Source organism: Trachinotus anak, unplaced genomic scaffold (genome assembly GCF_046630095.1).
Source record: "Trachinotus anak isolate AG129_WGS33_773 ecotype Australia unplaced genomic scaffold, CSIRO_AGI_Tana_v1 ptg000018l, whole genome shotgun sequence".
NCBI lineage: Eukaryota > Metazoa > Chordata > Actinopteri > Carangiformes > Carangidae > Trachinotus > Trachinotus anak.
Window position 1 is genome coordinate 12,841,234 of NW_027273869.1, and position 15,734 is coordinate 12,856,967.

Below are 15,734 nucleotides of genomic sequence, written 5' to 3' on the forward strand. Positions count from 1 at the left end.
ACAGATACACATGCGCACCTCCCTCCAACCCACTTGACTGCATTAAAAAGGAGGCTTCATCAAAGCTATTCAGGATGCCTCCATAAGTCATCATCTCATTTGCAAGACAAATGGGAAAGTCAAATTGGTCAGTGCATTTTAATAAAGAGCCAAGCACTGAGCTAGCAACGTCCTCTCCTCCGCTGCCCTCGCAGACGCAGGCTTTCACACGGCAGGACCAGATCTGCTGAACTCTTGATAAACCCACAATCAAATTCATATTTACACACCTGTATAACTATAACCTGGCAAGGCCTGTGCCATTTGTCACTATACAGCTAATTTGGTATATTTATTTATTAGCATTTTATGACTTTATTTGACAGCAGCAGGCAGGAAATGAACGGCTGGGAGCTCAGAGCTTTTTACGTCCGTATGATATGTGCCCTAACCACTTGGCAATTGTCCCTAATTTAGTGCAATAAACATATATTTTTTTTAAATTTTATTTTGTATCAGTGTCATAAAATCATAAAATCAAAACCTATTTCCAGGCTTAATATACAATAAGTTTAAAACTAGGCTTTCATTTTGTCCAAAAAATATGCCCCAAATACCAGGAATAACTGCAAGAATGATTTTTTAATCTCGACATTTAAGATCACATGGACAAAGAAAATGGAAATTTGAACACTGATGAACAATTCAATGAGATTGTTTTGCAGCTACAATCCTTGCTTCAAGTTAACTCTCACTAAATTGTATCAGGTAAATGTAGGAAAGCAAATTTCAAAACAAATGCTGTTTATATGTTCATCTCCAAGCAACAATTAAGTATGAGCATCGTTGAATATCTCTTTTTGCGTGTCAGCCATAGTCAGCTGTCAACGCAATGCTGACATGCTAATCGATCCCATTATATATTACAGTTGTTTTTGCAGGCTAGTTTTAAGATCAGAGAGAGAACAGAGGATAAATTATATATTCTATTTATTGTAATGCCTGACATGCATGTAAATCTTCTACTTATCTCAAAGACAAAACCTTGTGTGTTTAAGTTTTCAAGGCAAACCTGCGTGTCCTTGGATTGAATTAATATATGCTCATGCAGCACACAGATAGGATGTTACTCAGATGATAAAACATAATTATACAGACCCATTATCATTTGGTCCAAGCATGTTTGATCTACACATGGACCAGTGACCTTAACATTAATTTCATGAGGTCACGCGATCCTGACCCTTCACGGAATTACTATTGTCACTGTAGATTGCAGCGCTATTGATTTGCTGTGCTTTGAAAGCTATCTGATATTGAGATCCACATACTGTTGATTTAGCCCTGCGCTTGTATTGAATAATTAAATGAAGCCAATAGGTTTGTTGATATCTGTGCAGTTTCATCCTTCAAATGACTCCAAGAGATCCCCTCAGAGTCTGTCACGAGGACCAAAGTATAATAAATGAGCACAGGTCTGACACATACTGACAACAAGGGGCTGTCAAAGAGACTTGAGCAAATAGCGACCACCCCCAAACACACAGTTATTGTCGTCCTATTGGTTGAATTGATTTACTAGGGGTCAGTCTCCCTCAGAGGTGACATTGAGCTTTAGGACCTAAAAACCTCTCTCTTTGGTTTCATGTGTTTATTTGTTTACAAAAAGCTATCTCGGCCCATTCTTTGTATTGATTTTTAAACAGCTACAAAGTATTACCCTGTCAAGGAGCAGAATGTCTTAAAACCACTTATACCCTTCTGGTCCCACCAGTGGATCCGTGTTTACAGACATAACTGCTCCGTTCAAGCATTTCACACCCACACTGCCTCATTTTGAATTCTACAGGAGTTTCCAAAGATGCCAAACATGTAACATTACATTTTACAGAAACGTGAATACAAAGATACCAAGGCTTAAAATCTCATTTGATGTAAGGATGGAGCCATTAACAGCCTCACACCTTCAGTGAAGCGTTGGGACAAGAAGATACAGAATATGTGATAGGCTACGACATACAGTGCACATAACTTCAAAGATATGTCTTCAGGCTCATTTATACATTTTATCAAGCCTGTTTGCATAAAATGTTCCACCACAAATCACCTGGCTGTGAGTTGAAGCTATAAAGTATATCTGTTAATGTGGTTCATTTTGTAATTTACATTTTTTTTTTTTTTTTTTTTTTTTTTTTTTTACAATACCTTCTAAAGATGCTTTTAGTCACTGAAGCAAAAAAGAAAACACAGGTGTGCGAGATTGTGGTCACATGACATAATCAGTGGTGTGACGCCGCTTCCTTGTTTACAATCATAACGTTTCTCACACCTTGATATTAACTTCAGCACATGAACTTGGGTTTGAATTGCCGGAGTTTACTCATTTCACAGACAGCTGTGGGAAATACTCGAGGTAAGTAAGTTTTTTTTTTTTTTTTTTTAATTTAAATGTTGGTTTCTTAGAATATTTGCTTTTTGCACAGTTACTTCAGCGCCATGTTTGCCACTGTTTGAGTAATTGCCAACTAAATTAGCCGTGTTGCTGCCAGTGTTAGCTATTGTTCAGCTGTTATTTTTGACATGTGAAATGGCAGCAAATGTGTTCCTCTGGCTTTTGGTCACTTCCCCCACTCAAGAGACCAAAGACAATGAAATACACATTATAGCTCACAACTGACAAAGGCTCTGCTTCTTTTATTCTCTTAAAGACCTCACATCACCAGCACGACTGCCTTCTGAGGCAGCATATTATAATGTAGCAGTTATCTGGCTTGACTTTTCTGTGATGTTTGTAAAATATCTGCATCTTATTACGGTGTTTACAGTTGTCCTGGAAGGCGTTTTGTTAAACTCTCATTCGCAGTGAATTGTGGTCATTGAAGTCGTCACGGAGCGCCACGGAGCCTGTGGTGCACTTGTGCCTTGGTTTTGTATTAGTCAGTGTCAGTGGCTGTAGAGTTTCTTTGGCCTGTAGGTGGGGCTCTGATGCAGTGTTTCAAAGCCCAGGCACCGGCTTGGAAGTGACAGCAGGGAGAGAGGGAGGGAGGGAGGGAGGCACCAAGGGAGAAAGAGGATGTTGCAGCTGGCACGGACGCCTCCCCAAAAGGATCCCCCTCCCACCCCCACCCCCTCAATCCTAAGTGCATACCATGTATGTGGTGTGTCTTAATGGTCAGGTCGCGCATGCTCCCACTCTAACTGGAATGATTTTTTTTTTTTTTTTTTTTTTTTCACAAAGTTGTTTTTCTCAGTTGTTTCCAGTGAGCTCATTGTCAGGTCTCCAAAGTCTACATCCTTTCCCTGACTATTTGAAATACTAAAATTGCAGACCAACGGGGCTCGTTTTGGAAGTTATGGACATAAGAAAAAAAAAAAAGAAAAAGAAAAGAAAACCTCAACATGACAACATATTGTGCGCAAAATGTTGATGTTGATGGATTTTTAATGGTCTTTATGTGAAGATAAGGAGTGGGCTTAATAGCCTGTTTTATAGAAAAGGCATTATCCCCCTACCCCCATACTGCTTATTTCGTTAAAGACATGATTACATAATTAGGCTTTTAGAATATTAATTGCTTAACATTTATGGGGGGGGGGGGGGGGGGGGGGGGGATACACTCCTGAAGCATGGTGAAAGATCATCAAAGAACAAAAATGCAGATTCTAATCCCCTACAACTATGCAAGTGTCGTAATTATGTTGCTGTATTGCTTAATCTCTATCTTTAAATGATCCTGCGATTAGATATCCAAATCCGATGATCTGATCATTTCACCCCGGTATTGTATCGTATTTGTGTAAATTCCATTCTCGACGGGATGAATACATAAACCTTCGTCTGGCTGCGGGACCCATACCTCACTGCATAAACCTGTATTTTAAACAAAGTATAAGTTTAATTTAATCTCGTATCCTCTGTTATATCTTTGTTTTCATTGGTGAAAAATACTAAATGGTGGAACTGTTAGGCTTGAAAATCAACTTTTTGAGTGCTTGTTAAACGCGGTCTGTGCGATTGTGTAAAGGTGCTGACACACACACACAAAAAAAAAAAATCAACGTGAACCTGCATGGGACAATAGTGGAATTATCTCACCTCAGCTGCCACCTTGTAACTGTCCTTAAAGGATATTAGATCATAAACATGATTATAGCCCAGTAATTAATGGCTTGGTGAGATGGACATTGTCTTGTATAGTGCTCATTAATGCGCACTAAGCCTCTTTAGGGTTGTTGCCAGTTGCCAGGGACTTAAAAATGTAACCCAAGTGCAGCCCCCTCCAGATCCGAGATGTTATTGCGGGTGAGTCAGGATCCTTGGTGAAAACAGTCGTCTTTTGCAACGGGCGAAGCGCCATCTACTCAGTCCCCCCCCCGGACTCAAGATCCTCTGCGAAGCTGAAAACTCCGAGGCAGCGCACCTCTCTCTCTCTCTCCCTCTCTCTCTCGCCCTCGCTCCTCGCTCTCCCTCTCTCCGTCCCTCCCGCACTCCCTCTCTCTCTCTCTCTCTCTCGCACTCGCTGCAGCACCCTCAGCACCTCAGTTGAGCAGGAGCACCGCACTGAGTCACATCTATACACACACTCTCTCTCTCTCTCTCTCTCTCCACACACACACACACACACACACACACACACATACACGCACAGACACGCACACAAGCACAGCCTCCTGCGGTATCCCATACGGCGCAGCGGCTTTTCCAACGGCATACCAAGTGCGTCCTCGCCGAGGAATGGGAGGTGCAGCTCCCGGGTCTCAGAGCACTCAGAGCGGCGTAGTAGAGTCCTGCTGATCGGGGAATGCTGCTGGAAGTCTGCTGCTATTTCTTTTTCCCGTGCAGGAATCGCCTTCCAACTACAAACCTACCGGGGATTTAAAGTGGACAAGTCGTTTGATCAGGATATAACATTATTCTAAGCGTTTCTCATTTTTGGGGGGAGTAAAAGGAGTTGGTGATCGCTCTGGACGTGCCTCTTATCCGCAGTGTCGATGCGGCTGCGGCTGTGAAGTGATATCTGCATAGATTACAGGTAAGGAAGGAGGGTTGTCACGGCGTTAGTCCCCACAGTCAGGGCTGTTTTCAGTGCGCTTTGGTGCCATTACAGCCAGGTTTTTGGGTGTGAGGTTGCCACTGCACCAGCCAGGTGATTCGAGGCGTGCTGCACCTGTTCTAGCTGCGCCATGCCTGCTCTGCGCACTCCGGCGATGGGGCGGGTTTCATTCCGGACCTGTCCATCTGGACCGCATAACTAACCCCGGGGAGAATTGCGGGGAAATTTAACGACCTGCTATTTCTCTCAACTTGGGACCCTGTATTGACTGGATTCCCTCCGTTTGGCACTCCACATCATTCATGCCCACAGTCCACTGTGAGCCAGAGAAAGCGGCATGCCCACAATGTGCGTATTCCCCTTGCAAGTGTTAAACTCTGAAGGTTGAAAACAGAAAGATTTGTCGTGGGCTCCGTGACGGATGTATGCAGTGTCCTCGGGGATAAACCCAGTGCCCAGGTCTAGCATTTAGTGGCGTGTCGTCCCTTGGGCTGCAGTTGGGATTTAGGTCGTGGCTTGGCTTTAACACATGGAAATGGTCAAAACTAGTTGATATTCTGCTACACATGGTTTTGTCGGGATGCTTAGCAACTGCAGTTCCCGCGACAAACATTGTGAATTACAATAACGGACACAGCGGGTGTCTCTTAAAAAAGTTGTTCAATGCACGCCGTTCAGGAGCATATCCTGCATCTCTAGGGATCCACGTTGGAGGGATTTTATGTAGCCCGAAACTATTGGATCATGGTGCTATGAAGGACCTTTCTAAGCGGGTTCTTTGTAGTATCAGTCTTACAAATGATTTCAGAATCCTTACAAATGATTTCTTGGTATATCTGACTTAGAATCTCTCCTTGTAGCCAGTGCATGACAAAAAAATTTTCGCACTCACTGTGTAACTGCACAGTTACATTTTATTTTAACAGTGGTTTTTTATCGGCTTTCTCAAAATTCGTGGAAATCGCATGTTGTGTTATGCAGAATCACATTTCTCCCCATGTGGCTTCCAGGATCGCGGGGATATGCCAGTCTCTTTCCAGAGCTTCTGAACTTGACCGGTGAGGCTCAGACAGAGCGCCTCAAGAAGGGCTTGACTTAAGGGACACTCATGTTAACTGAAAACATTGTAATATCTGCATAAGGACTTAGTCTCTGTTGTATGCAGTAGACTAAAATTTTAATATAAAGCCATGAAATTTAATATTCCTGTAGGGTGACAGGACAGGTGTAATTTAAGGTTAAAATAGATCATTTTACAGATTATTGAAAAAGATTATCTGAGGGATTTTTGCTGTGATATTATTGTAAAGAGACACCTGCATACACTTAACTATTTTAAATATCATTCAAGTCTTTCTGTGTTGAGTATATTACACACCCATCTGTGGTGATCTGTTTTCAGAATATTGAGTGAAGTACTGAGAGCAAATTTAAACGATTCGCTCACAGGGCCACTGCCAAATTTCGGTTCAACAAACTTCATGACTGTAATTTACTGAGATGATTTGGAGGTATTTGGATAGCGAACACTCATGTAGATCACCGTCCTCTTGATTGCGCCACACTTTTCCTGTGGAGTCATGCCACATAGAGTAAGCCAAGGGACATGGCGATGAGTAATAACATGCAGTTTTTACTCAGTATTTAAAGTTTAAGATGGTAAACAGTGTCTTAAAATGCACTTGGTTTTTAACAGTATTTTACTTATCAACACAGTTTTTTTGCCTACATTGTAGTTGTACAAAAGGTTAATCATCCTCTCTGGCTGAGCGGAGCTGTGGGTCATTTCCCATCATCGGAGTCGTCTATATTTGAATGGGAAGGTTTGTTGGAGGTTGAGCTTAGTTCTATACGTTTATGCAAGGACAATAACAGTGCAGGCTTGTACTGTCGCTCTGCTCTAGCCATGTAGTGTGCTATACGTCTCTGACTCCAAATGTGGCTCATGCACTTTGTCTCCCTCATCTCTCTCTTGCTCCATCACTCCCTCCTTTCTCACTTCCCCTGCTCCCACCCTCTCTTGCACCTCGTACACAGAAAGCAGCTGCTCCAGCCTATGCAAAATGCAGATCCCTAGTACAGCAGTCACACTGAGTACTCTGAGCCCCTCTGCCAGTTTCTCCCTCCCTCTATCCACCTGCACTCCAGACTCAATGCATCGATTCATTGTCCCCCTTCCAATCCCTTTATTTAATGTTACCTTAATGAACAGTATTATCTTAATGTTACTCAAATATCTCTTAAGCACTGCAATTATATGTCCTTAGTTGTGTTTTTAATGATCCCACCAACAGGCTTAAATAGTTGTTGTCCATGCTCAAAAGAGTGTGTCTGAATGGACAAGGCTATTTGCTGGAAAATCCATGAGGGGCAGTGTGGCTTCACAGGCTGGTGCAGTGGATAGATTGATGGATCCCCTGCACTGGGCTTTCCTTGACAATTTTGATTTTGTTTGCTGGATAATTAGTCATAAGATGCATATTTCTATTAGTACATAATTCAAATTTTACTTTGGAAATTATAAAGTCATTATTCCAGATGATGTTTTATAGCTTTTACATATGTTTAGATGTGCTGTGGGGTGGAATGGAAAAAAACATTATAGTTGGCACCAAAGTCTGATGATCCTTTAATGGGCAGCTGAAAACAACCTTAACAAAAAAAACATTAGATGCTGATGGCTGATGTGTGGTCCATTAGTTGCTGTTTAACTGCCTGTGACGGTGAGGCAAAGGAAAGCAGCTTGCCTACTGGGCAAAGTGTCTCTAGTGCAGACTAAAGTTCCTCTGCTTTTCTGTGTCAGTGTGACTGTGGTTGGCAGGCAAGCCTGTGTGTTTGTGCCTGTTTTTCAGTGTCAATGTGTATGTCAGCTCATTTCTGAATGTTCAAATTTGTCCTCCTAGTGCGTGTATATGTGTGTGTCTTTTGCTGCTGTCAAGGTCTCAAGGGAAAAACATTTAGTCCTTGAGCAGTTTGATAATCCTATCTCATCTATGTCTTGCCTCCTTGTCGTGTCACAAAATTCCAGCTCAGTCCTAAACTCTTAAAGGCTGAAAGAGCACTTGGCACTACTCATTCTCCCTCCCGCCCTTCTTCCCTCGCTCCCCGTGTGCTGTCCATCAAGACCTGCCTATAGGAATTGGAACAGCAGCCTTTATCGGCCTGTAAGCACCTCACATTGACATACTACCCCCTGTCTGTTGGCCAATGTTACGGCTACAAGGCTGGAGTTTGGACCCGGAGAGCATGGCCTTGTCAATATTATGGCTTGCTAATGGATAAACTCTCACTCCAACCTTGGCAGTAAAGACATTCATTACATTTTGGGGGTGGTGCACTTACAAGAGTAAGCTCCATGGAAAGTCTATGCAATGTGTTCATGTCAAGGAGGAAACTGCGAATGAATATGAATGGGCAATCTTAGAAAGATTCTCTGTGGTGATATAAATGCCTGGTAGCAGTGTAGGCAAGACTCAGGCGGAAGTGTGTTTGTGTGTCTGCGTGTTGGTGTGAATGATGCATCTGTGACTGGCCTGGCGAGGCCCTATATGAATACTCTGGTCACAGAGACGTATCGTCATGTCAGACTGAATGATGTGTCTGTGGGTTGGACCTGAATGGAGCTCTCTGTTTGTTCTCATTCTCTTTCTGTTGCTCTCTTTCCCACTTGATGTCTCCCTCTCTTTCTCTCCCCCTCACACTCACTCACACACACACACCCACCCCTCTGGGCTGTGACAGGACTACCAGCCACAGGCTAGTGTCCAATTAGACCCCCCTCCTCTGTCATGCCACCAAACACCACAGAGAAGATTGCAAATTGCATTTCCGTGTCACCAACTGTTCGTCCCGCTATAATCTGTCTCCCGTATTTTAGGACAGTCAGACACATTCTTTAACAATGGCTGCAAGGATAATATAAGATTGAATGTACAATTTTTGAGGGTGCCACTTTTTTCTTTTTAGCTGCTACAATTAAATGTAGAGGGAGTGTGTTGGTTTGGTTGGAAAGTGATTAAAAGATGAGCGCTTCAACAATTCATTGTATAACAAAATTCATTCATTTTCTCTTGTCTTAGACCTGGCCAAATAAAACCACTGTCTTTGTTATCTTGTCTATGTGGACTTGTCTCAGATTGGGCGTCAAACTTGGTGTGTGATGTAAGATTCAAAGTCTATTATGTTTTAGTTGACACTTCATTAGAAAGATGGTATCACTGACGGAGGGCTTGATGGTTTTCATCTAAATTCCAATTTGGGGGGAGTATTCTATGCTACATTAAGAGAATAATTGCTTACAAGTATGTAATTAACCCTTTGGTAATGCACCATAGAGCTGCATATTGATGTTTGCCACAGCAATGACAGCAGAGATCTGAAGTGAGGATCTCCAAACAATAGGCGTTGTAAATTCTGTGGGGAAAAAATCAATACGCGTCACGGCATCCAATTTAATGAGAACCTTTGTTCTCCTCTAAATAGTTTACTCAGCATATGTGTGTGATGCTGACAGAGAAGATACATATAATCATATCTTGTGTGTGTGTGTGTGTGTGTGCACGCACATATCCTGCTTTTCAGAACTTTGTTCATGTTGGCAGCCAGAGTCCCATTAAGCTGTCACACGCTCTTATAATGGAACCCAGTACATGTACATGCTAGTATATCATAGTTGCGCCACTTTTATTTTCTCCCTCCAGCCTTCTCTCATGCTTTCCTTTCATCTTTTTTCTCAATCCTTCTCTCTCTGACTGTTTCTGCCTCCAGCTCTCTCCTCCCATATCTTTATGCCAAGCACATAACTTTATCTGTGTGTGTTTGTGTGGGTTTGGGCAAAAAAATCCCGACTGTTGTGACATTGGAATGACCTGTGAGGCAGAATATAAAGTGAGAAGAAGACATGGGATGTTGCTGTCTTCGATAGGAATCAGGGAGATGTGGAAAGGCACCAATGTATCAGTGGGTTTGCCAGACGGCTCCTTTTGATAAGACCATGTTAAACGTTTCTCCCAGGTCTCCATGATTCATATGGAGCCGTGAGTCTGATATATAAACAGCTCTCTTTGATGCAGCAGCAGATGACACGCTGTGGCACATTGGCTCTTATGTTTGTGTGTGCCAAGCCGAGCATGACAAGCAGTAAATTAGTTTTGTTTCAGATGCATGAAATGATGAGAAAATTGCAGACAGTCTTAGGGCATTTTTTCCCCTCTCACTCGCTCTCATTTGCTCCCGGGCCGACGCCTTAAGTCCACGCAAGGATTAGGCCCTTAATGCTGTTTTCATCCTGCCTGTCGCAAAGAAGCATGGGCACGCATGCTGAAGTATGCATGCATGCATGCACACACATTTTATTAATCCATATCAGACAATACCTCAGAGCTCTCAGTATTTATCATGTAGCCTAATTCATCCCTTGCTGTGTTCAGGCAGACACTTATAACGTGTGGGCTCTTTTTCTCATTACTCCATTTTTCAATAGCAAGGGTTTCTTCAAGTGAGGCTGCAGGAGCTCACCATGCTTTGTTAATATGCTTAAGTGTGTTATGCGTTGAACTTCAAAATTATTATGACTGTCAGCCCCCATGTCAGCTTCTTGAGCATTACGGTTTGCAGTGCTGTTAACATGTAGGGGTAGAGGTTAATATTTGTTCATTGACAGCAGTATGCTCACTCCACTCTGGTCCCAGCCCTGCTTTAACCTTATTGGTCGTAGGAGCCCTGGGGTCACATTGATGAGTGCTGTATTTCAAAGAAGTTAAACTTGTTTCAGCTTGAAAAGAAGGTCAGTGCTTACCTTGTTAGATGCTGAAAGAGGCCAGTGTCTTCTTTTGGGTAGTGAGCACTCACAGCACCATCTCTCCTCAGGAAACAACATTAGTATCACTTAAAAAGGTTTTAGTAGAGGCATGCACAAAGCTTTTATTAGGCTGTCTAAAAAACTGTGAAGAAAGACTAAATACTGCCATGCAGAATTACTGTGTTATTACTGTTATTTAAAATAGTTGGTTTAGTACTTAATACACTCAAGTGTAGTGGTGCTATGATTGACAAGTGTTTTCGTGCCCCTGTAGAAATGGTCCTATTGAACAGCACTTCTGGTAAAATACACTTGAGCCTGACACAAACTATATTTTTACAGTATAATATTGTTTCCTAGCAGGAGGGGTCCTCCATTTGGATGACCAGAGGATTTAAAGATTTAAAGATAATGATATGTCTTGCCACCCCCTCTTTTCACCCCCTCCTCCCCCAGCTGTATCAGTCTTTTTGTCTCCTGTCTTTCACTTCCTGTCTGCTCCAAGTGTCAGTGGTGTCAGGGGGCATCAGTATGCAGTGTTACTACAGTAATTGTGAAACAGCGGGCTCAGGGAGGACCCCTACTGTGCTGTACCCAGAAGGCGGCGGGGTGGGGGGAGGATCTGCTTTACTGTAATACCCTGCCTCCATCATCCCACCTTCTCCTGCCCCCCCTCCCCTCAGGATATATCATAGACTAGCAGCATAATGTTGGGGATGTTACAGAGAGATTTAACAAGACTTACACAGGGTTTTCGTGTTATTCTTCTCTCTGTGTGCTACTCCCTTTTGAGTTTAGGATTTTGCCTTTCTTGAGTACTTTTTTCTTCTGTTGATGGGATTTGGAATGGCTTGTGTCTGTGTGAATGCAGTGACTGACTCTTAGCCAGGGCCCGACTCTTAGCCAGGGCCCAACTCTTGCCAAGTGCTTGTGAGAAGTTTGTTGCTCTCCTGGAATAAAACATGTTTCATTTATTATTCTGGTTTAGTCCCTGACTTTCATCACTGATGGGTATTGATTTTTGATTGCTGTGATTAAACTTTCCAGGAAAGGGGTGACTTCACTGGAGTGTGAAATTTTTTGCCATGAACCCCAGTAAACCTTTTTTTTTTCTCTCCCCAAACCGGTGATTCATCAACTGGTTTAATGTGCAGTGCGTCTTTACTCATGCATGATATCATCCCTCAAGTCTGACACACAAGTTTGATTTGTATCACCCTTTCTCACTCCTTCCCCTGTTGTGATGATAGTTAGGTTTAAGAATCAGCTCAGCTGTACACTGAAAGCTTACTGCATCCCTGCTTACCTCAGCATAGGGAGGACCTATTAAATCTTTCCACTATAGTGACACACAGCATCCTTACCTGCCACCTACGCAACTAACTGTGTTCCTATGGCAACATGGTTTGTCAACTGAGAACCCCTCCACAGAAATTGTCCTCAGTTGTTTTTCCCTAGAAAAAATAGCAGGAGGCACTAAAGGGATGTGATGGGTTGATACTGTGATGGACTTTTGACCTTTCACATGACAATAACTTTGTTCAGGAGATTCACGATTAACTTTTATCTGCAGTGGGAAGAGGAGCACTGATACTTGTTGGCGCGCAGCACTGATTACTGTTGGTGCAGTATGGCTAAGAAGCTGAAACTAGCAAATGCATTTTTGGGTGATAGATGTCTTATTTATCTAATTTTCAAAATCGTTGCTTAATTTTATGTCAGTCAGTTAGTTCATGCATTGACCAATCACATCAGCATTAATGTACCAGAGGAAACAGGACAACAGCAGAGAGTGGAGAGAGCATTTTAATGTTTTTAAAATCAATAACTTTGCAGCAACCAGATGCCCATATGGCCAAACTTTGGCTGTTAGCAAGCCTTCCAGTATTGAGCACACATCTCCACCTTCTCCCACCTCCCACACAGAGCACTGGGAGTTGCTAGAGACATCTACATCAGCACTATTCCAGTCCCCAGATGACAGACTAGAAGAGGAGAGGTGAAGCACTTTGTTGTATTGCATCAAGCATCGTCACTCTGACTTTTTTCTGTGTTGGCTCACAAAGAAGACACCCTCTCTCTCTTTCTCTCTGACTCCACAAATGTGACTGAGGAGAAAGCACAAGTTGTGAGAAAGGTTTCATCCTTCCCTCCACCCTCCCCTTTCATTGTGTCCATCCGTTCTGCATTGTCACGGCAGTCCTTCAGCTGAGCTTTGATTGGGTTGTTCTGGGCCCACCGGCAAATCTGGCAACCAGATAGGTATGTGCTGTGTGTGTGTGTCTCTGTCTGTCCACATGTAAGTCTGTGTGTAAGAGGTTTTTCTCCATTTCTCTGGGAAAAGCAATGCGATGAGGTAAAGCTTACAGAAAATCAAAGTATAAAAATGGCTATGACCAACTATGAAGAGACGAAAGCAGGGAGGGAGGAGAGGAAGGGAGAGGGGTAAAATGCTGTATAACAATTTGCATCCTCTGACTTGCCGCTGTGAATGACGGCTGGCTCGAAAGCTTGTCTGATGTGTTTATGCCATAGGCTTTAGAAGGCTGGACTTAAAGGGAGAGGGAAAGTTTGAGCGGAGACAAAGTGTTGGGAGGGAGGGGCTGTGAAAAGGCATGTAATGGAGTGTAAACCTACATGAACTCAGTTTACCCAGCTCTGTTTGTGAAATGGCTCGCACACATATTTCCAGTTGATTTTCAAGGATGCTTTCATGTAAATTCAGAGTGTATTGCTTGATGTCAAGCTGTCAGTTGCGTGATTATTTTTAAGCAAATTCAATTTCCAATTAAGTATACTCTTGAAATTGTAATGATGGCTTTCAGTCTGTCTGTATAAAGTCATCACCGTTACAAGAGAACATTCTCAGACACACCCTAATTAACCACCTGCCATCTCTCTTTGCTGCAGTATTTCCGCCTGTGTGACTGAAGTACCCACACACTTGTATGTTTCATCTACATTTCTTTAAACTACCTTTGTTTTGAAAAGTTAACTGTTGTTACAGCAGCTGTGCATCCTAAGTGATGGCAATGTTTACAGTCTTATGATCAGTCAAGGGGATCTCAGGACCAGTGGCCACATGTGGACATAACCACATTTACACTGGCTGCTGAATTAGTAAGAAGGCTGTGTAGATGAACTCAGCCTTGAACCGAAAGACCTAAGCTCAGTTTATCTTCTCCTTTGGCAGCAAAACTTCTGGCAAAAGAATGAATCTGCTCTGTAAAATACTTCTCCAGCTGACAGCTAATGATTATTAGATGAAAACAGGTGCAAAGAACAAACCTAAAACTTTCTCAAGTGGAAGAATTGACATACCTAGTGCTCTGTTGCAATACACAACACATATTTTTTTTTTAAAGATGTTTGAGAATCATGCAATAATTCCTCTAGCATTACATCATGTTTTTCAGGTTGTGCTTCTGTATTTATGTGCTGCTTTGACCATTGACCTGCCAGTTTACAGTCTTTGATTTAGTAGCATTTGAGCCCTGACCTTTCCCTTTGAAAGTCAAGCACAGCAAGGGGTGCAGGAGAAATATATAGGTTCTTTTATAGGTTGTGAGTTAGTGTGTGCATTACCCTTAGCAACACCCCCTTCGTTTTACTGTGTAGGCTGCAGAATGTTTATGAGAGTTTTGTGCATTTACTTTCAATTCACCTTAATGGACATGAGTTTGACATGCATCTGTGACCTGAATGTCTCCCCTGTTGTCTTGTTTGACTAATCAGTTAATATTAACATTGTCAACATTTTCACAACAAGCCCACAGGAGACTCTGTACTGTAATTATTGACAATTATTGGCAATTACTGGCAATTACCTATTATGGCATCATGCCAACAACATTAGTTTCAGTAGTTGAGATAGATACATTCTTTTCTCATTAGACAGTGGAAGAATGACACAAAAGGGGAGAAGTGTTTTTGCATCTTATATCTGTGTTCAGGGATGATTGGAATAGATTGTGGACTTGTTAAGTTTGGAGAGCGGTCTAAATATCACGGTATTTAATCACCAACATTTTTATTGTAATGACTGTAGTGTTATTTTAATCTTTCAGTACTATGTCAAGTCACTGACTATTGACTTTCTCTTTTTTTACTTTGACCTTTTGGGGAAATGACACATCCACTTCTCCACTTCTGCTTATTTATCATGCCAGCTGTTTCTTCTTCCCTCTCTCTGTCTCTGCTCTCTAACAGATGGTACTTATAATACAGCAGCATTTGCTGAATGTGTTTAAAAATGGGATATCTCAGCCGCTGGAAGGGCACTTTTGACACATCATGTCAGACTGATCATTTTTCAGTTGTCTGAGACCATTACCGCAGGGCTGCAAGTCTCTGCAGGTGTAGACATTCTGTCTTCACTAGTATCTATCCCACATGGACTAACATGGCAATTTACACTGGATGGGTATGAGCATAAAGACGAAGTATGTCATATACTTTTTTGAAAAGAAGAGTTGGAAGTGAGGTCATATTTTTCTTTCTAATTGAGGCAGCCACAAACTTAAGAGTCAGAAGTGCGTGAGAAATGACACATGCTTGTGTTGTATATGACATCATGCATCAACGTCCCTGCTAGACAAGCACTGTGACTGAACATAGTATCTGCGTCTACTGGGTGTGAACACGCAACTATATGTGTATATGGTCAAGTTCACACCCAGTAGATGTAAAATCTAAATGCAGTGTTCAGTTTCCTGTTCACACTGTCAGATAATGTGTTGATTTAATTCAGTAGTAATTTGTGAGTCTGTAGTTTGTTGGGTGGCATTGTTTTAAGGGTGTCCTTGTTATTTTGTCCACCCTGCTCAATTATCTAGAAGACCACAAAGCATGAATTATATATACCGTTGGTTAACTTGAGTAAATGAATTTTCATGCCTTGA

General features: G+C 42.2%; 1 protein-coding gene across 5 annotated transcripts in view; it reads left to right on the plus strand.

Annotated features, from left to right (window-relative positions):
• Positions 1 to 2,250: 2,250 nt before the first annotated feature.
• plxna4 (plexin A4) overlaps positions 2,251 to 15,734 on the plus strand; it is a 235,218-nt gene continuing 221,734 nt past the window's right edge. For 2 of the 5 annotated variants that reach the window (XM_071501751.1, XM_071501753.1), the window contains exon 1: positions 4,509 to 5,012. The gene's annotated coding sequence lies outside the window, so the exon portion shown is untranslated. Of the gene's footprint in view, positions 2,393 to 4,506; positions 5,013 to 15,734 lie in introns of those variants that run through there. The other 3 variants (XM_071501750.1, XM_071501754.1, XM_071501749.1) reach the window with 3 other exon arrangements.